This window comes from Chiloscyllium plagiosum, chromosome 34, assembly GCF_004010195.1.
Source record: "Chiloscyllium plagiosum isolate BGI_BamShark_2017 chromosome 34, ASM401019v2, whole genome shotgun sequence".
In the NCBI taxonomy this organism is placed as follows: domain Eukaryota; kingdom Metazoa; phylum Chordata; class Chondrichthyes; order Orectolobiformes; family Hemiscylliidae; genus Chiloscyllium; species Chiloscyllium plagiosum.
The window spans coordinates 38853874-38878134 of record NC_057743.1 but is presented as its reverse complement, the minus strand read 5'-3'; the positions used below and the strand labels follow the sequence as shown (position 1 = coordinate 38878134).

At 43.2% G+C, this 24261-nt stretch overlaps 1 protein-coding gene and 1 long non-coding RNA gene across 10 annotated transcripts in view; one reads left to right on the top strand and one right to left on the bottom strand.

Annotated features, from left to right (window-relative positions):
• Positions 1 to 5827, bottom strand: part of LOC122540449 — a 34931-nt gene extending 29104 nt beyond the window's left edge. Inside the window, exon 1 of the long non-coding RNA XR_006309308.1 lies at positions 5777 to 5827. This is a non-coding gene — a long non-coding RNA (uncharacterized LOC122540449). The remainder of the gene's footprint in view (positions 1 to 5776) is intronic.
• The window catches only part of casz1 (castor zinc finger 1), a 385070-nt gene that overhangs the window by 112998 nt on the left and 247811 nt on the right, over positions 1 to 24261 (top strand). For all 9 annotated transcript variants that reach the window (XM_043676251.1, XM_043676248.1, XM_043676247.1 and 6 more), the window contains exon 3: positions 6304 to 6362. The gene's annotated coding sequence lies outside the window, so the exon portion shown is untranslated. The remainder of the gene's footprint in view (positions 1 to 6303; positions 6363 to 24261) is intronic.

Genomic DNA, 24261 nt, shown 5'->3' with positions numbered 1-24261 from the left:
CATACACAGTGCACACACACTCTCATGCATCACACATGCAGCATACACACACTCTCATGCAGCACACATACAAAGCATACACACACTCTCATGCAGCACACATACAGAGCATACACACACTCTCATGCAGCATACATGCAGCACATACACACACAGTGCACACACACTCTCATGCAGCACACATGCAGTGCACACACACTCTCATGTAGCACGCACGCAGCGTACACACTCATGCAGCACACATGCAGAGCACACACATTCTCATGTAGCACACATGCAGCATGCACACACACGTACCACACACACAGCGCACACACACTCTCATGTAGCACACATGCAGAGCACACTCTCATGCAGCATACAGGCAACACATGCACATACTCGTGCTGCACACAAGCAGTATATGCACACTGTCATGCAGCATGCACACACTTACACATGCAGCACACAGGTATCATATGATGAAGGCGCTGAGAGGCACAAATATTAACTGGATTGGTGTCAAACTGCTGTGTGTGGTTTGTCAGCTCAGATTTATGTCCAGCACAGATCAAGGATTTACCTTTCACACAGACTGAATTGTACATTTACCCATGGAATAGTTAGGTAAGTAACCTTTTTTTCACTTTATTCATCACCTGATGAGCTGGAATATTTGAGGTCTCTCACTTTCTTGAAAATGATCACTTAATTAGATTAGATTAGATTACAGTGTGGAAACAGGCCCTTCGGCCCAACAAGTCCACACCGACCCGCCGAAGCGCAACCCACCCATACCCCTACATTTACCCCTTACCTAACACTACGGGCAATTTAGCATGGCCAATTCACCTGACCTGCATATCTTTGGACTGTAGGAGGAAACCGGAGCACCCGGAGGAAACCCATGCAGACACGGGGAGAATGTGCAAACTCCACACAGTCAGTCGCCTGAGGCGGGAATTGAACCCGGGTTTCTGGCGCTGTGAGGCAGCAGTGCTAACCACTGTGCCACCGTACCACCCTCTAATTATGTGGAGTTTAGGAGACATTGCTCACTCAGTTTTTAAAATTTTGGATAAAAGTTTTTCACTTGATTTGTTAGGAGGTTTTCATCACAAACCTTATAAAAAAAAGAAACTATCCATTCTCTATGTCATCCAAAATTCTAAGTGGTTTAGCTTGTGGTTCTATTAATTATTGAACTGTGTAACAGGATGGGAAAATTCACAGCAAATTACATTAGAAGGTGTGTTAATATTGTGACAAGTGGGGTATATTCCAATGTTATATAATGGTGCAATAGTATTAGGAAAAAGCTTGTCCCAAGTTGTTGAGAAATGATGTGAGATGATGAATCCAAAAATCGTTGCCAAGCGAAAACCCTCTGCTCTACTTGACTTGTCCCACACAGTTATATTTTGTACCCTCCGCACTGCCATAGGAGCTCAGGGAGAATGTCATTGCACTGGTAACTCAGAGGCCCAGGCTAATACACTGGGAATTTGAGTTTGAATCCCATCTGAAAGATGGGGAGGAAATCTTTTCTCAAAGAATTGTGAATCTGTGGAATTCACTGCCCCAGGGTTTGGTGTATGCCTAGACACTGAATAAACTTAAGGAGGAAAGAGGTAGATTTTTAATTAGTTACGGGTTGAAGGGCTATGGAGATTGGATAGGAAAATGGAGTTAATGCTGAGCTGAGATCAGTCATGATGGTATCAAATGGCGGAGCAGGTTTGAGGGGCTGAATGGTCTCCTGCTCCTTGTTATTTGCATTCTTAAGTTCAGTAGCTGGTAGAGTTAAAAACTATGATGGGAGATGCTGGTGTTGGACTGGGATGGATAAAGCCAGAAGTCACATGACACCAGGCTATAGTCCAACAGGTTTATTTGAAATCACAGGCTTCATGGAGTCACCTGACAAAGGAGCAGTGCTCTGAAAGCTTGTGATTTCAAATATACCTGGTGTCATGTGACTTCTAGGTGCCTCCTTCACCGCCGCTCCCTCCCCAGCCGACGCCTGGAGGAAGAACATCTCATCTTCCACCTCGGAATACTTCAACCCCAGGGCATCAATGTGGACTTCACCAGTTTCCTCATTTCCCCTCCCCCACCTCACCCCAGCTCCAACATTCCAGCTCAGCACTGTCCCTATGATCTGTCCTACCTGCCTATCTTCCTTTCCACCTATCCACTCCACCCTCCTCCCTGACCTATCACCTTCATCCCACCCCATTCACTCATTGTACTCTTTGCTACCTTATTTTCCTGCTTCTCGGATGCTGCCTGAACTGCTGTGATTTTCCAGCACCACTCTAATCCAGAGTCCCATCATGTGACTTCTGACTTATTTTCATACCACCATTAGCTAGTTTTGAACAATCATTGAGAAACCCATCTGGTTCACTAATGTCCTTTAGAGAAGAGAATCTGCCATCCCTGCCTGGCCTGGCCTACATGTGACTCCATTTCTGATGAAAGGCTTATGCCTGAAACATCGATTCTCCTGCTCCTCGGATGCTGCCTGACCGGCTGAGCTTTTCCAGCACCACGCTTTTTGATTACATGTGACTCCAGACCAACAGCAATATGGTTGACTCTTAATTGCATTCGGAAATGGCCCAGCAAGCCACTCAGTTCAAGGGCAATTAAGGATGGGCACCAAATGTTGTTGTTCTTAGAAACACTCGCATCCTCAAACAGCACCTTCTAAACCCACAGCCAGTTCCATCTAGATGGACAAGGGCAGCAGATACATAGGAACACTATCACTCGCAAGCTCCCCTCTAAGCCCCTCACCATCCTGACTTGAAAATATATCACTGTTCCTTCATCTCACTCTGTCAAAATCACTCCTAATGGTATTTTGGATGTGGACTGCAGCAGTTCAAGAGGGCAGTTCACTGCCACCTTCTCAAGGGCAACTAGGGTTGGGCAATGCTAGCAACACCATGAGTAATAAAAATATAATCTTGAGGGAGGTGCGGAACTTTGGATAAAAAGACAGGTCAGTTTCATTTAACAGGGATCTGGGAGATCCCCCTTGGTGATTGTATGGGGCCTAGGGAATCAGTCTGAACCTGTTGGCACTGTACAGCATCTACCTTTCATAACTTGCATTTTGTAATAATTTTCAGTAGCAGTACATTCAATGAATGAAATGCTGAACAAATTCAGATTTGTTATTTTAAACTCCCAGTCACCCAACCAATTAACACGCCTAGCTGGTTAACTACCAAGCCTTGGGGGGATGATCTGATGGAAGTCATCAAGGTATTAACAGGAAAACTATGGTTGGGGATTATAGGATTAGGGGTAGAGTCTGAGAATTAGGGTTAGACTGTTCAGGAGAGATGTTAAGAAGCACTTCTACGCAGACAGGACGGGAGAGGTTTGGAACTGTCTTCCAAAAATGCCATTGGATGCTGGATCAGTTGTTAATTTTAAAACTGAGATAGTTTTTTTTTGTTAAGCTAAAGTATTAAGGGATATGGACCAAAGGTATGGAGTTAGGCCCCAGATCATCCATGATCTCATTGAATGGCAGAACAGGCTAAAGGGGCTGAAAGGTCTCCTCCTGTTCCTATGATTTCTGAGGAAGCTAGTCTGAAGCTGTGAAAGAAGGAATTCTGAGCTACAGAATACTGGGTTCCTGGTCAGGCTGAAGAACAATGCTGCTTCTGTACACTCACTGTCTGATAGGTAGTTGTTTATTAGACATGTCCATAGACAGATTCTGATGGTCATTGAAGGAGTCAAAGGATATGGGGAGCTGGCAGCAAAAAGGAGTTCAGCCCCAGAATACCGATGGCCTGTGCTGTGTTTGTTGTGCCTTGTCACACACGCTAACTCACAGGTATCCTGGAGGAGCTGGAAATGTGTTGCTGGAAAAGCGCAGCAGGTCAGGCAGCATCCAGGGAACAGGAGAATCGACGTTTCGGGCATAAGCCCTTCTTCAGGAATGAAGAAGGGCTTATGCCCGAAACGTCGATTCTCCTGTTCCCTGGATGCCGCCTGACCTGCTGCGCTTTTCCAGCAACACATTTCCAGCTCTGATCTCCAGCATCTGCAGACCTCACTTTCTCCTCAACGGTATCCTGGAGGAGGTCATTATCTTAAACAATGATAGAACCATACAGTCACCCAGCACAGAAACAGGCTCTTCAGCCCATCAGTCCTGATGAAGGACTCCTGCCTGAAACATCGATTTTCCTGCCCCTCGGATGCTGCCTGAGCTGCCGTGCTTTTCCAGCACCACATTCTCGACTCTGATCTCCAGCATCTGCAGTCCTCATGTCCCTCAGCCCATCATGTCTATGCCAACCAACAAACACCAATTACTCGCATTAACAACAAAAACAGAATTTGTTGGAAAAGCTCGGTGGGTTTGCTAGTGTCTGTGGAGAGTAATCAGAGTTAATGTTTTGGGTTGAGTGACCCTTGCTGAGAACTAATCCCATTAACCTGCACTTAGTCTCTAGCCTCCTACGCCCTGAAATTTTATGTGCTCATCCAGATGTTTCTTAAATGATGTGAGAATACCTGCCTGCACCACCCTCTAAGGCAGTGACTTCCATTTATCTGCCACCAGTCTGGGTGATAAAGAATTTCCTCAGATCCTGTCTGATTTACTTACTGCTTGCCTTAAACTAATGCCTTCTGGTCTTAGACCCATCTGCTGTACAGAGTACAGAGTAGGATTCCAGCAAATCCTAGCCTCATTCACCTCCTGGAGCACTGAGGCAGAATATGGTCCAAGCATCAGAGACACTTGTGTGTGGGTTCAGTGAGTGAAATTTATCCCCTCTCTCACAGTGAAATAAACCAAGTCACTTCTCTGCATATTGCTGCTGCTAACCACAGTGAATTTTTTTTTTTAAGAATTGCCATCCTCAGCAAAATGCAAGAGACAAGGGGGGGCATGAAAAAAGAATGATGTCAGGATTTGTTTATACAATCTGTTGCCAATCCACTGCACTTTTCAAACTTTTTTTTGACACCATTTCACTGGTAACTGCCCTGTGAAAGTAGAATTTGCAGAATCTGAATTACAGCTAGCCCAGGCATCCCAGAGAGTATTATCACACACACTAGAAATAACTTAGAAAGCAGGCAGATCCATATTAGGTAATGAATTTGTACCAGAAAGAAGGGAACAAGAAATTTATTGACAAGCTTCTGTGACTATGAGGCAGTAGACTACCCTCAGCTCCTTTCAGCAATTGTGATTTTTATACTGAGCAAGTGCAGAGGGACCTTTCCGAAAGATAGTTAATGACGCAATTGTTTGTCTCCCTACTTCTGTCACAAGTGGAAAATAAAAGTGAAATGCTATTTCTGATAAAGGAATGTAATAACTCGATCAGAAATATCGCTGTTTGATTTGAAGGGTGAGGCATTTACCAACCTTCCTTACAATTAAAACCTGCTGATAAAGTAGCAGCAGGATTGAGCTCATTCTTATATTTTTGGGAAGGAAGGAAGGGGAATCGTCGAGTACGGAAAATATAAGTTTGATTCTGGGGAGGGTGGAGGGAAGGGGGGGGGGTGAATCTGAGCAGCTTTTACCACGTGGGCCCTCAATCTGTTGTCACAAAGGCAGAAATTCTAAAAGAAACATTTGATATGTTTTTCACACATTTTCCATAAGGTGTGTTTGTGATCAAGCGTGTACGGGTGAGCGTGTTTGGAAGTGTATATGTGTGTATATGTGGGAAAGTGTGCCTTTTTGTATGTCCTAGTGTGTGGGAGTGTGTGGGAGTGTGTGTGTGTGTATAGCCGTTTCTGTGCTTACCGTTCCGTTAAGGTCTCCTACGGGAAGGATCACTGCACATCTCTGCAACAGTTGGTAACTTTCGTTTGGCCCCAGTCCATTACTTTGTGAGTTGGCTTCCAAAAACGAGATTAAATCAGCACACTCTCTCTCTCTCTCTCTCTCTGTCTCATTCTCTCTCTCTCTCTCTCTCTCTCTCTCTCTCTGTCTTTAACCATTCTCCTCCTGAGGATTCCCAGGACCAGTGTGGTTAGAAAGTTGAGCATATGTTGTTGGTGACTTTCTGTGGTTACCGGGCCCATTACATGGTTGGTGAAGTGACGTGGGTGAGGGGGCGCAGGGGAAGGAGGAGTGGTGTGGGGTCAGGGAGGGTGGGATTTGGCAGGAGTCAGGGGGGTGGTGTTGGGGTTTGTAAGGGCAACAATGTTAAAATGACCAGTGATTCAGCAGCACTTTGAGAGGCTCATAAGCTGTTGGAAAGATGAACATTTACTAACTAAAAATGAACTTTCTTTGTAACTGTTGACCTTTCATCATTTCTTTGACAGGAGGGAAGAACTCAAGAGAAGCAGCTGTTGCTAAGTGATGCACTGAACTGACTGGATCGGTAAGTTTCTGGGATCCCAGTTACTTTCCTCTTGTCAATTTCACAAGTATGTGGTAATCACCCTTTCATTTGGTAGTTTCTGGGGATTATGAGTGTTCATTGGTTAATCTGTGATTAAAGACCAACAGAATCTCTCTGTACAGTTGTGATTGACCAGTGGAGATGATCCATTCAGTTTTATGAGTTACAGTAGGTTGGTTTATTGATCACAGAATGACATTGTTTAACCATACTGTTTCAGCAAGTTTGCAGTTGTAAAGTGCTAGTTAATTAAGTCGCCAACAGGCCATAAAGTTGTCAGACAGTGCTGACTAACAAAGAGTGGCCCTCCATTAACCATCAACAAGGAGTCTCCATTTGCTGCGAAACTACTCCATTTGATTAACTATCTAAACGTCATAAGGGATTTGACAGAGTAGATGTTGGTAGGGGTTTACCTTTGACTGAGGAGTCTAGAATGTGGAGGTCCTGTCTCAGAGTAAAGGGGCAGCCAGTAGGGACTGAGATGAGGAGATGTTAATTCTCTATCCCAAAGGCCTGTGGATCCCAGATTGTTGAGAATATTCAGGCTTGTGATTGGTAGACCTTTGTGAAGTAGGGTATTAGGGGATAGTGTGAGAAGCAGGAATTAGGGTAAAAGGTCAGCTATGACCTTGATCAATAGAGAAGGAGGCTTGTCAAAGTTGACTCCAGCACCTATTCCATAAATTCAAAGAATCTCAGGATTGTTGCTGTGTAGAAAGAGGCCATTCAGCCCATATGCCAGTATTGGCTCTATTTTAATTTGGTGCCTATTTCCTGCCTTTATCTGACAGCATCGTTTCTGTTTAAATAATTGTCTAATGCCATCTTGTATGCCTCAATTGAACCTGTCTCCATCACACTCCCAGCAATACATTCCCAGACCCTAAACATTCGCTGTGTGAAAAAGATTATTTTGTCACTGCGCATTTGCTGATTTTGTAAAGCACTTCAGAATGATGCTGTCTGCGTCTTGATCCTTTTATGAACAGGAGGAAGGTCTCCCCATCCAGCCTGTCCCCATCTTGAAAACCATTTATCAAATATCCTCTCAGCCTTCCCTTTTCCAAGGAAAACAGTCCCAACTTCTTCAACTGTTCCTCATAACGGAAGATTCTCATTCCCAGGACCCTTCTTGTAAACCTCTTCCGCACTCTCTCCAATGCATTCCCATCCTTCATAGAGTGTGATGCCCAGACCAAATACAATATTTCAGCTGAGGTCTAATCAATGTGCTGTATAAATTCAACATAACTTACCTGCTCTTGTGCTCTATACACTTATGGATAAAACCTCGAATACTGTGTGCTTTGTTAATTACTCTCTACCTGTCCTATCACCTCTAATGGCGTAACTCAGGCCTTTATGCTCCTGCACTCTCTTTAGAATAGTACCCTCTAGTTTGTACTGTCTCTCCATGTTCTTTAAACGTTTCTGCATTGGACGACATCTGCCCACTCCTGTGCCTTTGGGGTTTCACAATATCCTCCTCTCAGTTTACAATTCTTCTAAGTTTTGTATAATTTGCAAACTTTGAAATCGTCCCCTGCACACCAAGGTCCAGATATTAATATATGACCAGGGAAAGCAAGGGTCCCAATACTGACCCCTGGGGAACTCCATACTAACCTTCCTCCAGTATAAAAAAAATCCATTGGCCCCCCCATTCCTCTCGGTTTCCAATCTCTCGGCCAATGTTGTGTCCATGTCGTTACTGTCCCTCTGAAACCATGACCTGTAGCTTTCCCACAAGTCAGTTGTATGGCTCTTAAACACACACCTGGAAGTCCATCTACATCACATCAACATTTTTATTTCCAAAGAGTCTTTCTGTTGCACATCATCAAACTTCAGCAAGTTATTCACATAGGGCATTTCCACTTCCGAATCAACCCACACTTTTCCATGTGATTATTGATCTTAATTTGGATAATAGTTCCTAGACACTAACAAAGTTAAACTGACAGGTCTTTAATTATTGGGCCGACCTTGACAAATTTTATGGAACTAGGCCACAAGGTTTTCAATTCTTCAGTCCTTTGGACTATTCTTCAGTTCTAACTAGTTCAATTCGAACAAAACACCGCTTAATAACTGATCAATCCACACTGTCAATAACTTGCATTGATACAGTATCGTTGAAGGAGTAAAATTTCCCAAAGCCCACTTCAAAGGAGCCACAGGGATCAGTGCTGGGGCATTAATTTTTAAAAATTTGTAGAAATGACTTTAATGAAAGGACTGAGTATTGCAGCCATGTGACTGCTCAGAGGTTCCACACATGCTGCTGACACATCAACTGGCATTCCGACAAATCGACTCCTGATTGTGGCAATCTCTGCTCGACATGGACTTCAGAGGTTCCCAGAGCAGGAAGACAAACCAAGGAAATGCAGACTGAAGGAATGGTCACTAAATTTGCTGATGATAGGGATAGGGAAGTAAGTTTTGAAGAGGACATAAAAATGCTGCATAGGCATCCAAATAGTTTCAGTGCATGAGCAAAGATCTGACAATTGGAGGACAATGAAGGAAAATGTAAGATGTCCATTTTTGCATAAAAAATGAACACATGGTGAGAGGTTGTAGAAGGATCTGGGAGTCCCGATGCATGAATCATATATATTTGGTATGCAGGTGCAGCAAGTAATTAGGAAAGGCAATGGAGTGTTATTGTGAGGGGAATTAAATACAGAAGTAGGTAAGTCATGCTTCACTTACACAAGGCAAGGCTGGAGTACTGTGTACAATAGGGGAGGAAACAGCCTGGAAGTACCATCATTAGACTGTTAATCCAGAGACCCAGGTAACGTTCTGGGTTCAAATGGCAGATGGTGGAATTTGAATTCAATGCAATTCTGAAATTAAGACTCTGATGATGACCAGGAATCCATCATCAAATGTCAGAAAAAAACCATCTGGTTCACTAATGTCCTTGAGGGAAGGAAATCTACCATCCTTACCTGGTCTGACCTACATGTGACTCCAGATCCACAGCAATGTGGTTGACTCTTAACTGCCCTCTGGACAATCAGCCAGCTAGCCAGTGAAACCATAATCCCATCAATGAATGAAAGAAAATTGGTCTCCTTCTTTAAGGGTGGATGCAAATGCATTAGAAGCAGTTCAGAGAATGCTTCCTAGCCTAACACCTGGAATGGGAAGGTTGTTTTATCAGAGGCTTGCCTTGTATCCAGTGGAACTTAGAAAGGTCTGAGGCGATTTGTTCAAAATATACAATTTCCTGAGGGGTCTTGACCAGGCAGATGTGAAGAGGATTTTTCCTGTAAGTTTGTGATCATTCAGGAAGTCAAAGGTTATGAGGAAAGGGCAGGAAAGTGGATGTGAGGAATGTCGAATCAGCCATGATCCTACTGGTTAGCGGAGTAGGCTCGAGGGGCTGAATGGCCTCCTCCTGTTTCTATTTCTGATGGTCTTATGGTCTCTTGTGGGAGAATCTAGAACTCAGGGTTACTATTTAAAAATAAGACAGAAATGAGGAGAAAGTATTTTCTCTCAAATGGTCCTGAATCTTTGGAACTCTCTTCCTCAAAAGATGGTGGAATCGATGGAATAAATAGCACATTACATTGAGTTGTGAACATAGGAATTAGCTTCCTAAATGGCGGTATTGAATACAAAAGCAGGGACATTATGCTGAGTGTTAATAAATCTTTGGCTAAGCCAGAGAGAGTTTTGCCTCTAGTCTGGTTAACCACACATTAGGAATGTTGGGAGGGTCTTTGAGAGAGTGCGGAGATGGGGGGAGTATCACTGCAAGGTTGAGTTGGAGAAGCTGGGATTACTTTCATTGGACAAAAGCATTTTGAGAGGAGATTTGACTGAGGTGTACATGATTATGGGGTGTTTAACTATGGTATCTGTTGTCTGATGGTGCAGGGACTAACGGACATAGATTTATGGTTTTGAGCAAGAGATATGCAGGGGTTGTGAAAAGGAACATTTATCTGCTCTGAGTGGTAATGGCCTATAAGGGTAGGGTAATCAGGGATTACAAATGATTTCCCAAGGAAGTTGGAAGGGCATTTCCAAGGCTATGGGGTAGAGTGAAACATTAGGATGAGCTGGTTTGTTCTTCAGAGTTCCAGCATGGACTCAGTGGACTCAATGACCTTCTTCTGTGCTCCCTCCAATTATAAATGCAATTGATTGTGTGCGTGAATGAGCCAATGAGAATGATCAGAAGGGGAATTGCCCCCCACCAGCATCAGCTTGGCTCATGGCTGAACCGGATGTAAGGAAAAGGATGGGCAAGAAGGTGTGAAGGCTTCGGGCTAGGATGACATGAGAGAGTTGTGCTGTTTGGAAAAGGAGGAGTAGAAATATAAAGTGCTCCCTGAAGTCACATCTAGAGGAAGGAGAGGGGATTAGTCAAACATTGGCAAAAAAACAGAATCAGCTCTCACTGTGTAAGAATAATGAGTGCCTGGCCTGCCCTTTATTAACACAGATCCCAGTAGCAGCCTCCACATAACCTCATGTTCAATAAACCCAAAGGGAGCCACTCACCACGAAGGCAAGTCTGTGCAAATGCTTAAATGTGAGATGGCGTGTGTGGCTGACGTTTGCAGATCTTTGCCACACTGTGGCCTCCAAGGAGGGAAGGGGTAAAACTGAACTGCCATTCCATTGCTAGTAATGGACAGTGTAAACAGGCAGGTTTACTGTCTCTCTCGTAAAATATTAGAGCATCAAACACTTCGTGTCTCTTATGATGCAAAAAAAATCATATTAGATAGTCATTTTATTTTTTTATGAAGCCCTTTCAGTTGCAAGTATGAATCTTTGATTGTCAGAATTAAGTTAATTTTCATAAAATAGTTTGTGAGATTATCAATGAGTATATGACTTAGCTAGTTACAGATTTTTCAGAAAATAAGAATTTTATTCCTGATATAATAGAACTCTTTGACTGTGAGAGTGTTCAAAATAATTGTTTCAGCTAAGCAACGACATTGGTACAAATGGCCTGTTCCATACAGTCCTGTGATATATTGGAGAAGTTAAACACAGAAATGTTAATTAAGCATATTATGTAAAATTGTCTTTCTTTTAAATCTATCAAGAAACACTGAAAGACACGGAGGAGCATTTGTCAGTCTTGAAAAGTCATTCGCTCATTTGTCAATTTAAGCATACAAACCCACAGCAATTAAAAAAAGCAACATATATCTCTTGGTACCAATTCTGCTTTAGTTCTGGTGAACGAGATTTCCTTCCTTTTTACCTTCTTCTCTGCCATCACCTTACCTCATTGTTAAGACATTTGGGCTCGAAATCTGACACAGCTTGATGTTGTCATCACATTGAACAATTGGTAGCAAGTTCCTCCCAGTGATTGATGTCAGTGCTGCTGTGTTACCCCATGGGACTCCTACCTCATGTGCTGGAGGAGCTGTAGGTCAAGGGGGCGGGAAGCCCAATAGGCAGGAGGTTGTGACTCTGAGTAGATGACATCCTTGAATTGAGGCACATCTGACAATGCATCAAAACCATTCAGCTCTGTCTCTCTATTCTTCCAAGTCTTGGCAAATTCCAGCTTTCCTCACTTTCCATTAGCCCATCAATGAACGAGTCTGAGGAGCTTACTACTAAGTCAGAAAGAGAGACCTAATTAGCTAGGTTTGGGGTAAAGGGTGATAGAATGGATTTGAACTGGTTAGAGTTGAAGGAAGGGTTGATGAGATGAACTTAAGTGGAATTCAGGAGAGAGATCTAATTAACTTTGTTGGATTACAGCCTATTGAAACTGCCAATCAAAGTTTGCTTGACTCATGTTGAACAGATTTGGTATTGTATCAAATGACAAACAGAGCAGCACTCACCATGGATTAATTTGTGATGGAACGATGGTTCAAACTAGTTTAATTCTAGCCCTCTTCCAAAGATTAGAACAAGCTTCATAGATATCAACATGTTGGTGTTGCTGTTCTCAATGGCTCTGCTCTGGATGAAGTATCTTAACTGAAATATATCTGCTACTGATGGGGCCTTGACTGTAACAATTGAAATTTGTCCATCTTTCTAAAGTTTTTGTGGCATTGTGCATAACACTGTTTGCAACTCATTTCCTTAACTCAGCCCAAGTTTCTCCTCTGCAATGAGAACCTATCAAATATACTGTTGAGCTCGAATGTTTGCAAATGACAAATTTCTGTCTTGCTGATAAAAGTAGGGATTGCCACTCTAACTTCTGTTGCTCATGGCAAACCATTGGAAATTCCAGTAAGTACATCTCAACTTCCTGGAGCCATTCAACCCCTTAAGTCTGCTTTCCCATTTAGTGAGATCTGACTACTCCACACTCTCACCTATTCCCCCCGATAAACTTTCACCCACTTAGCTCAGCAAGAATATATCCACATCTGCCCCCTGAGAAATATTCAAAGACTCAGCTTCCATCACCTTTCGAAAACTTTTGATCCTCTGAAAGAAACCTTCTCCCCTCCTCTCCATCTGAAATGGCTGTGTCTTTGTTTTTAAACAGTCACCACTATTTCTGCATTCTCTAACACGAGGAAGCATCCTCTCCGCATCCATCGGTCACCTCAGAAGCTCATGTTTTAATCAAGTTGCAGCTTCTAAACTCCAGTTTAAACAAGCCAAACCTGGCCAACCTTTTCTCCCTGGGTCCAGGCATTAATTCAATCAACCGTCTCTGAATTGCTTCCAATGCATTTATGTTCCACTCATATATTCGTTGCAATTTTAAGTATCTCCCCTCAGAGAATCCCCACAGTGTGAAAGCAGGCCATTTGGCACATCAAGTCCTCACCAAAGCTCTGAACAGCATCTCATACAGACCTACCCCCTAACTTACCCTGCATCTCCCATGGCTAACCTACCTAGCCTGCACATCCCTGGACACTATGGGGCAATTTAGCATGGTCAATCCACCCTAACCAACACATCTTTGGACAGTGGGAGGAAACCGGAATACCCAGAGGAAACCCACGCACGCACTGGGAGAATGTGCAAACTCCACAAGGACAGATATCTGAGAGGGGAAATAAACCCGGGTAGCAGTGCTAACCACTGAGCCACCCTTCAATTTTAGCATCAAATGTATATGTCACTGTCCTAGTCTCCATTGAGTGTTCTAATGAGATAGTCATGCTACTTGCATTAGCAGGTCAAATCATTTCACTCACTGCAAGAGTTCTTGAGGAAGCGAAGGTTCAGCATCATTTTGTATAGCAACACTTCCAAGACCTTAATGTTTCCAACTTTGGACAACAACATGCTATTTATTCTCAGAGCTGTTGAGCAGCATTGAGAGTGCTTTCTGCTTGCACAACAGGTGGAGTCTCTGCCAGTACGCATGGATTCATTGCCGCAAGTTCAGCATTGTCTTAACTGCCATGGGGCTAGCAACAAACTGGGCATCCTCCAAATTGTGCATTTTCAAACAGTTTATGCATTGTTAATTAGGAAACTTAATGGGTGTTTACTGTGCAGTATTTGTTAATGATTAGTATCGCGGGGTGTGATTCTGCTCAACAATGCATTTAGCCCAACAAAATAAACTGTAATGGGTGTGAAAAAACAGTGTCAATATAACAGCTGAGATTTCAAATATTGGTGTGATAAATACAGTTGACTATTGTTAACGTAATTCGTCAGAAAGTGCCTGGTGTTAATGACTGAATTTTGCCCTTTCTAATGATTTTACTTAAAATATATTTGTTCTGTGCTCATTAAATACATGCTGTTATGATTCTGTTGGAATGAAGCCTGGTTTCTGTTTGGCTGAGCAGTGTGTGTCCTTTCCTTTTACCCACTCATCATGATGCTGTTGAAAAGCTCTATACACTAGCTCCAACTCATGGAACTGCCGTTTAATAGGTGCTGGTATTGTCCTTTGTGCCAATGGGTTTATGGGGTGGGCGGGACCTATGAGTGAAATTGAGTCTGAGTGAAACCAGCAGAGTTTATATGTGAATACTGAGGTGTGTGTAATCAGGTGTACTCAGGTACAAAGCTCAGGGGAAAGTGGTGACTAATTACTTGAACACGTTTAACAGTTGAGATCTTAACACCGAGTCTCTGCTTATGGCGATTTAACTGCATGTAACATGAGAAAGAAAAGTTCTTTTGTATGTCACCACTGCTGAATTTACAATCCTGAAATCTACCAAGCCATTGATCCACTCCTAGACAATCTTTGGTTCTAATAATTTTATTCTATAGTAGTCATAATATTCTGGTTTGTAAAGGGTTAAAGTGGATAGAATTGAAATCTTTCGGTATTTGACACAGCACATTAATACATTCATATCAAGTTCTTTAGTGCACCAATTTAACCAATCCATGTGTTAACTCCATCATCGAATTACATTGGAATTTCTTAGGAAGATAGGAGTGCATTTGTTAATAATATCCCACTGTGCACTTTCACCTCTGAGGGCTTTGAATTACTGAAGTGTCAAAAAAAAGCTCCATAATCTGAGGAATCGGATACAGTTCAAATTAATGCATCTTTCTCTTAGGCAGTCTCTTGTGGTTGGGGGTCACTTGTTTCCGCTCTGGAAATGAATGCTCAGGTGATTGAAGAATCTAATGTATGACCTCCTGTCTGTGTCACAGGGGTGGCACTCCTTTTCTGTTGACACTTGACTACAACTTGCCATTGGCAGTGAGTCTCAAGAAGTACAGATCCTTCCCTCTGAGCTGGCCAGGGCCAGAGTTTCCCAGGTGACATTGGGGTTTAGCTGTTTATCAAGGAGGTTTTGAGGATGTCCTTGATTTGTTAGAGTTAGATGTAGTTCTTAGGGCTGAAGCGATATGGAGAGAAAGTGGAAACAGGGAACGAAGTTGGATGATCAGCCATGATTATATTGAATGGTGGAGCAGGCTTGAAGGGCCAAATGGCCGACTCCTGCTCCTTTTTCAATGTTGCACAACCATCCAGGGACTGACTGACTCTAAACAAACCAAGTTCTACTTAGGGAGTTGCTTTCACGAGTCTTGGGGCAGTGTGGCCCATCTAGTGGAGCAGATTGAGTGTGGGCAGTGAACCAGTGTGAGGGCTGTTGGTGTGAACGGAAACACTGGCATCAGTGCACCAATCCTGCCAATGAGTTTGCAGAAAGCAGCACTGGTGGACCTCTGCAGGGTTTTGGTGTATGTTGGATGCCTTTCATATCCCTGAGTCATGGAGGGGAGTAGGTATTGTTACTGCTCTGTCAACCATTGATTCTGGATTTGAGGTTCTGGGTCTTCAAACACTCTGTCCATTCAGGTTCTGCTGGCACGCTGAACGTGGTTTCGAACCTCATCATCGATGTCTGCCCTTGTTAACACTAACTCCCAAGGAATCGAAAGTCCATTCAGCATCTAAGGTCTCATGATGGATTTTGATAACCAGGATAGGGTGAGGTGGGTGGAGGAGGTGCAAATGGTGGTGCAGGGGTTGGGAGAGGAATGTTTTATGAATGTTTAGTGAAAGCTCCGTGCTCTGATATGCCTCAGTGGAGTTGATGACAGTGGCATGAGGCTTGATGACTGAGTGGGCACAGATGATATGACTCTGGAGCTGTTGTACGGGCGGAGGGGGCTAAACAGGTTTCCATTTGTTTTCTGGGTGAGATCCACTCCAAAGAGAACTTGCTGAAGGTGAGTTGGAGCATTGCAACATGGAAGATCGAAACCAGCATTCGGGGCATTGCCTGACCCCAGTCCGAGAGTGAATCGAGATCTTCGGTGGATCTGTTGCTTCGGATCTTGTTGTGCATATCATCATGGCACAAGCAGGAAAGTGGAGACAAATGTTTGAGCAACTGAAATGGAGGAGGACGCTCTGTATTGTTTTCTGGTCGAAGGCTTTTGTAGAAGGAAATATACAAGGGTCACTGCTGTTTTGTGCATTTTGAGACAATGTTACAGAGGTTGAAATGGACAGTCTTTGCACTTGCACAGAGAAGTGGTAGGAGGCTCATTTTGGGTGCAAATGTCATACCAAATTATTGAATTGTCTCCTCCAGCCACAGGCTATTGCTAAGGAGGGGAATGCAGTAGTGACTAGGACTTAAGAGTTTGTGGCAGGGACCATGGCTTTGGACTTCCAATGTTGAATTAGAGGAAATTTCAGCTGATTCATGTTGGATTTTAGACAAGCAATCTGATCACTGAGAGACAGTGGAGGGGTTGAGAGATTTGGGTGAGAGGTAGAACGAGGCGTTGCTGCTGTCTCATGTTGTGTTTTCGGCTGACGTGCTGAGGGGCAGGATTGATCCTTGGGGAAGACCAAGGACTGATCCTTGGGGAAGACCAGAGAAGTTATTGCAGGTGGTTCTCTGGCATGGTCAGATGGAGGAGAATGGAAGCAGGTGAGAGCTGACTGATGGTAGAGAGGCAATGGGTGAGTGGTGCCATTCAGATTAAGAATACACATGTTAAAAAGGCCACAAGAGCAGCCCAGGGTGTGATTGACTGGGGTGATGTTGGTCACTTAATTCCACTGAGTTAATGCTTTGTTTGTACCCACCTGCTATCACCATCACCAAGATGTGCTGTCTGTAAACTGCTCTTTCAAGCTCATCCTTAAAATGTATGTCTGTGTATTTTAAAACTAGCATTAAGTTTTATTGTCACGTGTACTCAAGCACAGTAGGTACAATGAAATATTTAAACCAATTATCTCTTAATATGCTGGATATGTTTTCAATTCTGTTCTTCTGGAGTCTGGGTCCTTAAAGAGTGTTGTGTTGAAGGATGTTCCAGATTCATTGCTGTGTAACACGGGGAGCTGGGTGGTTACTGGTTTTGCGAGCATTGTGTTGCCAGTTAGAACATAGAACATAGAACAGTACAGCACAGAACAGGTCCTTCAGCCCACGATGTTGTGCCGACCACTGATCCTCATGTATGCACCCTCAAATTTCCGTGACCATATGCATGTCCAGTAGTCTCTTAAATGTCCCCAATGACCTTGCTTCCACAACTGCTTCTGGCAACGCATTCCATGCTCTCACAACTCTCTGTGTAAAGAACCCACCTCTGACATCCCCTCTATACTTTCCTCCAACCAGCTTAAAACTATGACCCCTCGTGTTTAGTCATTTCTGCCCTGGGAATTAGTCTCTGGCTATCGACTCTATCTATGCCTCTCATTATCTTGTATATCTCAATTAGGTCCCTTCTCCTCCTCCTTTTCTCCATTGAAAAGAGTCCGAGCTCAGTCAACCTCTCTTCATAAGATAAGCCCTCCAGTCCAGGCAGCATCCTGGTAAACCTCCTCTGAACCCTCTCCAAAGCATCCACATCTTTCCTATAAAGTTGGGTTAGGATTAATGTGTATTTCAGGGGCTGAAACAGGTCCGACAACCTGATAATCCATTAAACAGAAGGGAAGAAAAAAGCCCAAAACTGGTTTACTAAGGGAGGATTTAGCATTAATGCTGTAGACACAGGATTACAGAGAGTTTGGGGTGAGAGCCTGTAAAGCTGTCAAAAGCTTTATGTGGACGAAGCAGCAGGAAGTTTAACTCATACTGACAAGGTCAGAGCTGACCTAAAGAAAGAGAAAAGCATTGTTAGAATGAGTGATTAAAGGGCTATGCCCAATTTCTGAACACATCAAACTGTTGTAGAACACATTCAGAGTTTAATCCTGTCAGTGTGGAGCATGTCTGGCAGCTTGCAGCAAAGCAAAACACTTTTCACCACAGGACAATGCCAACTGCACAATGCTGCAATGGGAAGTGGCCTCTAATGTAAGTGTTGCCATATTTAAGAGTCTTGATTGCAACACTCACTTTGAGATACATTTCGCATTATCAACGACCTACACAGTGTAAATTATAAATGGAGATTAACAATGTTCAGAAATTTTCCAAAGCCTTTGAGAGGCTCGAGTGTACATTTTTTTTTGTGAACCAGACTCTGCAAGTTGATAACAAAAGCAGAAAAACTCAGCAGGTCTGTCAGCACCTGTGGGAAGAAAGCAGTGTTAATGTTTTAGTTATAGTGGCTGTTCATCAGAACTCTGCATCTTCACCACAAATTTATATTTCTACACAGAGAACAAACTTCCATATTTACACCAATGTGGCATCTGCTATTTTATTCTGAGGAGCACTGACTGGTGCTTTAACATGGCAGTGTATACCTCATGAATATTCATGATGACTTAGAAGGCAAAACATCACCAGAGGGAAAATTTCAATCTGTGACCAATGGCAGAGTTCTCCACAAGTCATTGGTCAGTAGGTGGCCCATGAACAGTGGAGTGAAGTGGTATCTCCTCTCCTAAACTCCATGTGGAGCACTTGGCTCTTCCAATACCCTCCCTGAAAGAAAAAAGAATAAGACAAAAGTAAAAATGGTACTGGTACACTGAGGTTTAATGCCAGCTTGGAGATTACACATGTGACTCCAGAACAGGATGTGAATCCACCTGTTGACACACTAACAGGATATGGAACCACACAATTCTGATTTGAAGCATATAAAACAAAAAAAAACCTGCTAGTTTCTGTGAAATTTAGTCAACACCAAATTATAAAATTTGCACTTTTGTGATGACATTAATCAACCATAGTGAGTATTCTCAGCTACACTGAATTTGTCCAGTTTGATCTCAGGAGTTTAATAATTTTGATTGGGACAATTGAGAAATCCTATATGTGTTTCAATTTACTGCTGATGTGACTGTGATTTCAAACTGTAGGATTTAATCATTTGTGGGACATGGATGTCGCGAGGTCAGCATTTGTTACCCTTGAACTGAGTGACTTGTTTGGTCATTGTTAACCACATTGCTGCAGGTTTGGAGTCCAGACTGGGTAAAGGTGGCAGATTTCCTGCTCTAAAGGGGTATCAGTGAATTGGATGGGTTTTACAACAATTGACAATGGTCACCATGACTGAGGCTCACTTTCAATTTCAGATTGATAAATTAAATTCAAAATGCAGCAGCTGCCATGGTTGTTATCTTAGGCCTCCAGGTCCAGTGAGTTTGCTGCTATACCACTCTCTCCCCTGACATTGTAGCCATGTAAGGATTTGGTCCTGGTTGCTATCAAACACACTGCGACTCCAAGATGAAGCGATGTGCCATCTCTCAGAGCTCAGACTGAATCTCAGCGTGGCTGCAATGCTGAGCAAAAGTCTGACTCGTGCTCAATTCACTTTATAAAAACAATGAGGGTGTAACTCCACACAAGGAATGGAGCTGACAATGACACTGAGTTTACAGGATTAGGGAATACTGTATTCCTAGAAGGAAATTTGCTGTAAACAGGTAGCAGAGTTATTAGACAGGGCGGGGGTCCAGAAGTTACTCTAATAACATTTCCAAGGAGTTTGTTAATGGGGTTTTGAAGGCAGATGGCTCATGGTCATGTAGCTGACCACAGGCCCCAGCTAAAGCACAAACCCAATCTCCAATAAAAAGAAAACGTTTGCCATTACAAACTCTCAAGGTCATCCATTCACTCTCCACACTGAATTAAAATCTCTGATAACATCCCACCTCTCTCCCTAAACAGTTTCCAACACACATGTATAATCCGTAAACACAGTTTCAGCAACGGGATGCTGGTGGAGTTGAACAAAGCTAATATTGCTGGCCGACATATAAATAAATAAAGTTGTAACGCAAATAATGAAGGTAGATTTTTGAATTCGGAGAAGCAAGTGGCCTTTACACAGTTAGTTTTATTTTATTTATTTAAAACATATGTTGCCCCCTCACCCCAGTTTTCAGCAGACATTCCCACATCGATGGTGTTATTCGTTAAATGTTCATCCCTCTCCCTGCATTGTTCAGTCAAGTGACTGCATCATGCAGTGTAGCAGTTCAGGCAGAAGCAGTGAACAATACAATTCCAGCATCTGACGCTGAAGTTTGAAGCCAATGAGTTTCCATTCAAAAGTCTGAACTTGCCAGTGTACATGTAAGATCCCTCATTAGCTGTCAGAAATGTGGATGGGAAATATTAGGTCAAGAATGTACTCCAAGCGATTGCTTGTGCGCCTTTTTTTTTTTGGGGGGGGGGCATGTTTCACTCTCGGCATTAGAAGCAATCCTCTGTACAAAGTTTAACATGTGAACGTTGTCATGTTGCGTTATCGCTGGCTGGTACACCGACGGTTAATTCTCACCCAATTATCACTTCCAGGGCAGCCAAAGGCCATTTTCAAAATATGTGCCCGTGACATAATGATGTTTATTGTAAATATTTTAGCGAAAGATAGTGCTTTGTGGAGAAAGTCGGCAATCTAAAGCTGGAATAATTTATTAAGATCTAAGATGGAGCAATTATGTGAAAAGGACTGAAAAAAAAGCAAGAAAAAAAATCAAACTCTCCAGGAACCGCATACATGATTGCAATGTTGATTAAATCCCACTGGATCTAATGAGTTGATTTTCTGCTGTTAATATTGCATCTGCTGATGATGAATTCGTTAGGATAATGGAACAGAGCTAAAATATAAATGAGTCGCTGTCAAGAAGCAGATTTTTGTCATTTAGGTACTGACATTTTTGAAGGTCTGTGCCATTGGGTTGTATTTTTCCCAATAACATTTACAATCTAGTATATATGTATTCATTTTTTATAAAGGGTAATGTCTGACTTACTTAGCATTATAACTTTATTTTAATTTCTAAGATTTCAAAATGCAGTTGGATATTAATGGATCGGCACTGAGTTACTGGTGTGGTCTACAAACAGTGCCCTAAGTCTGAGTCGGTAATGCTCCGGCAGTGGTTCCTTGCACAACCCATTACTCAATCCACAAGTTCTTCATTAAAGCACGCTGAAGTAAAGGCGGCTACCATTCACACACACCCTAAAATATTGTTCTAGTCCTTCCCTCGGCCGCTAACTGATGACCCTGTTTTGTCATGTTTTCAGACTGCACAGGTCTCCAGGCGACGCTGAGCATTGTTTAATTACCTGTGTGCCAACACTGCTCGGTATTTAGGATTACCCTTGCTATAGAGAAGAGCAGTAGTTCTGCTGAACTGCATATTGCAATCCGCTGATCGACTCCTACATGGAACCAAATACGAAACGACTCACTAAGCTTCATTCCCCAATCCAAAACGCATTGAACTGTCACGAATAGTCCAGTGGTCAATGGACCTCCCAATGCAGATCCCTGATCAAATAACCAGCACTGAGATTCACAGACACTCAAAGGGACTTTCGCTGTCAGGCCGCTGATGGACTTGTATATAATGTTCTGTGCTCTTAATTTATCAACTTTCACTGAATTGGGCGGCTTTTCTGTGGCTATTCAGGTTATGACCAGACTGGCCCCGCCCTCAGACTGCATTATGGCATTAAAACAAAATTCTTGGCCTTCAGTTTGAGCTAAGATTTTGATATAACTTGTTGTATTACCCTAAGGTATTTGTACGGCGTTTCCTTCCCCAGAGCTTGTAGAATGAGTTTGAGATTGACGCAGAGTGTTTCTCAGTGTCCCGTCGAGCCTGAGTCGAGCTCCTGCCGCACACCCGTTCCACTGTGGGTCCTGTCTCACTGCCCAGTCATCCTTGTGCCTACCCCTCCCTGTTGCTGAGATGCTGATCCATTCCCTGGCCAGACTTCAGTGCTCCATCCTCAGAGCTTCAACTCATTGAGAATTCTAGTCAAACCCCTCTCCTCCACCTGCATTCCCTCACTCTCCCACTCCCCTGTGGTTGTCCTGGCTAACCAACATTGACCCTCCGTCCTCCTACGCCTCCGATTGAACAGGGCCAACCTCATGTTTAAACCCCTCATAGTATTTCCCCTCCCTATCTCTGAGAGTAGCTGTGAGCCCACAACTCCCTCCAGCCCGTCGTCCACCACCTCAGCCAACCAGTTGGTACATCCCCCTTCAGCTCAGGGTCCCTAATCTGTATCTGTCTAATGAGTCAGAACTCACGTTTCACAGGTTAGAGCTCTGATAAAGAGTAATCTCGTTTGGAAACGTTACCTCGCTGTCTCCCCATGGATCCTGCCTGGCCCGCTGTGATTTCCAGCATTTTGGTGTTTTCACCAGGTTATAGTGCAACAGGTTTATTTGAAATCACAACTGCCCTGAACGCTTGTGATTGCAAATAAACCTGTTGGACTATAACCTGGTGTCATGTGACTTCTGACCTTGTCCACCCCAGTCCAACACCTGCATCTCCACACTCTGTTTTAATGTTAACTGTAGTTAACGTACCACATATTTGTGAGGAGTATTCAGTTTCCAGAGACAGGAAACCATATCAAGGTACATCACAGAGCAGTGATCAACATTCTCACATTCTAGTGAAAACCGTGGATGGTGTAAATCAGAAACAAAAACAGGAATTGCTCAGCAGGTCTGGCAGCATCTGTGGAGAGAAATCAGAGCTAACGTCGAGTGACCCGTCCTCAGTATCCTTATTGTATTCCAAGCTGGTTTCAGTTGCAGTTGGACATGAAAGACAGCGATGAGGAGTTCTGGTATTTTCAGGTTTGTGTCTATGAGTACAAGTTGCATGTGTACATCTGATGTGTCTATGAGTACAAGTTGCATGTGTACATCTGATATAAGTGTGCAAAGCTTTTGTGGAATACAGTCCCAGTATACACACCCAGAGCAGGAGGACTTAGAGCCGCATTGATTTTATTCTGGTATGTGTGGCTACGCCAGGTCCCATGTGTCAATGTAGCGGAGAGTTTGCTTACAATTAAAAAGCAAAAACTGAAATTGTTGGAAAAGCTCAGCAGGTGTGACAGGATCTGTGAGGAGAGAAATCAGAGTGAACTTTCCGGGTCCGACTACCCTTCCTTCGAACAATTAAGAGCTTGCCGTAATGTTACAAAATTGCTGTTGATACATGGAGTGAATAAAGGAAAATAATAACTTGTATTGAGGTAGCGCCTTGCATCACCGGCCATCCCAAAGCATTTTGGAGGCAAAAACAGAAGTTGCTGGAAAAGCTCGGCAGGTCTGGCAGCATCTGTGAAGAGAGAAATCAGAGCTAACGTTTCGGCTCCAGTGACCCTTCCTCAGAACGGAGGACGGGTTTGTTTCCGATTTCCAGCATCTGCAGTTCTTTCAGCTTTTTCATTGTACAGGAGGTTTGGTTATGCTCCTGTGGGCAACTGCGAGCTCTTCCTGGAGGCTAATGCTTTTGACAAGTTTGCTTTAAGAAACAATGTGATATAGAACCAGAAAAAAAATAGAGAGTATCCCAAATATGAAATGTGATGAGACATGCAAGAGCAGTGAGATTAATTCAGAGCTCACATTTAAAAAAAGATATCGTTCCGTTTCTACATTGATTTGTGAATGAAGTAGAGACTCGGTTCTGCGTGAAACACAATAAACTTTGAAGTTTACGGGACGACTGACTTCCTCCCTATCTCTCTCCACTTTATCATCATCTTAATCACTATTGTTGTGAAGTTTCATGGCTGGGTTGACCTTTTCCCTCAGCAGAGGATTATTCTGTTGCTTTTCACCGATCCTATCCCCTGGCATTTCCAAGGAAACTGTCTGGTTAAGGGCTGCCCCGGCTTTTCTTTCTCAATGTCACTTTCTTGTCTTTTAACATGGTTTTACTTATAAGTTTTTTAATCAATCAAACGCGAGCCAGAAAATGGGTTTTGTCATGGTTGGATGGCGGGGCGTGCTATGGCGCTGTGACAGCTCCTCAAAAGGAAAAAAAGCATATTTTTTCGGGAAAACGCTGGTTTCCATGGTGCTGTCACTTGTTACACATCAGCGGCCATTCTCAAACTCCAGCATGGGCTGCAGTTTCAAAAGAGGACAAAAAAAAATAGTTGGGGGGGCAGGAGGGGGGAGACAATTTCCAGAGGCAGCTGTCCTGATCCACTGATGTCATCTCTCGGTGTGAGTGAGAATGGGCACTGATTTAGATTGG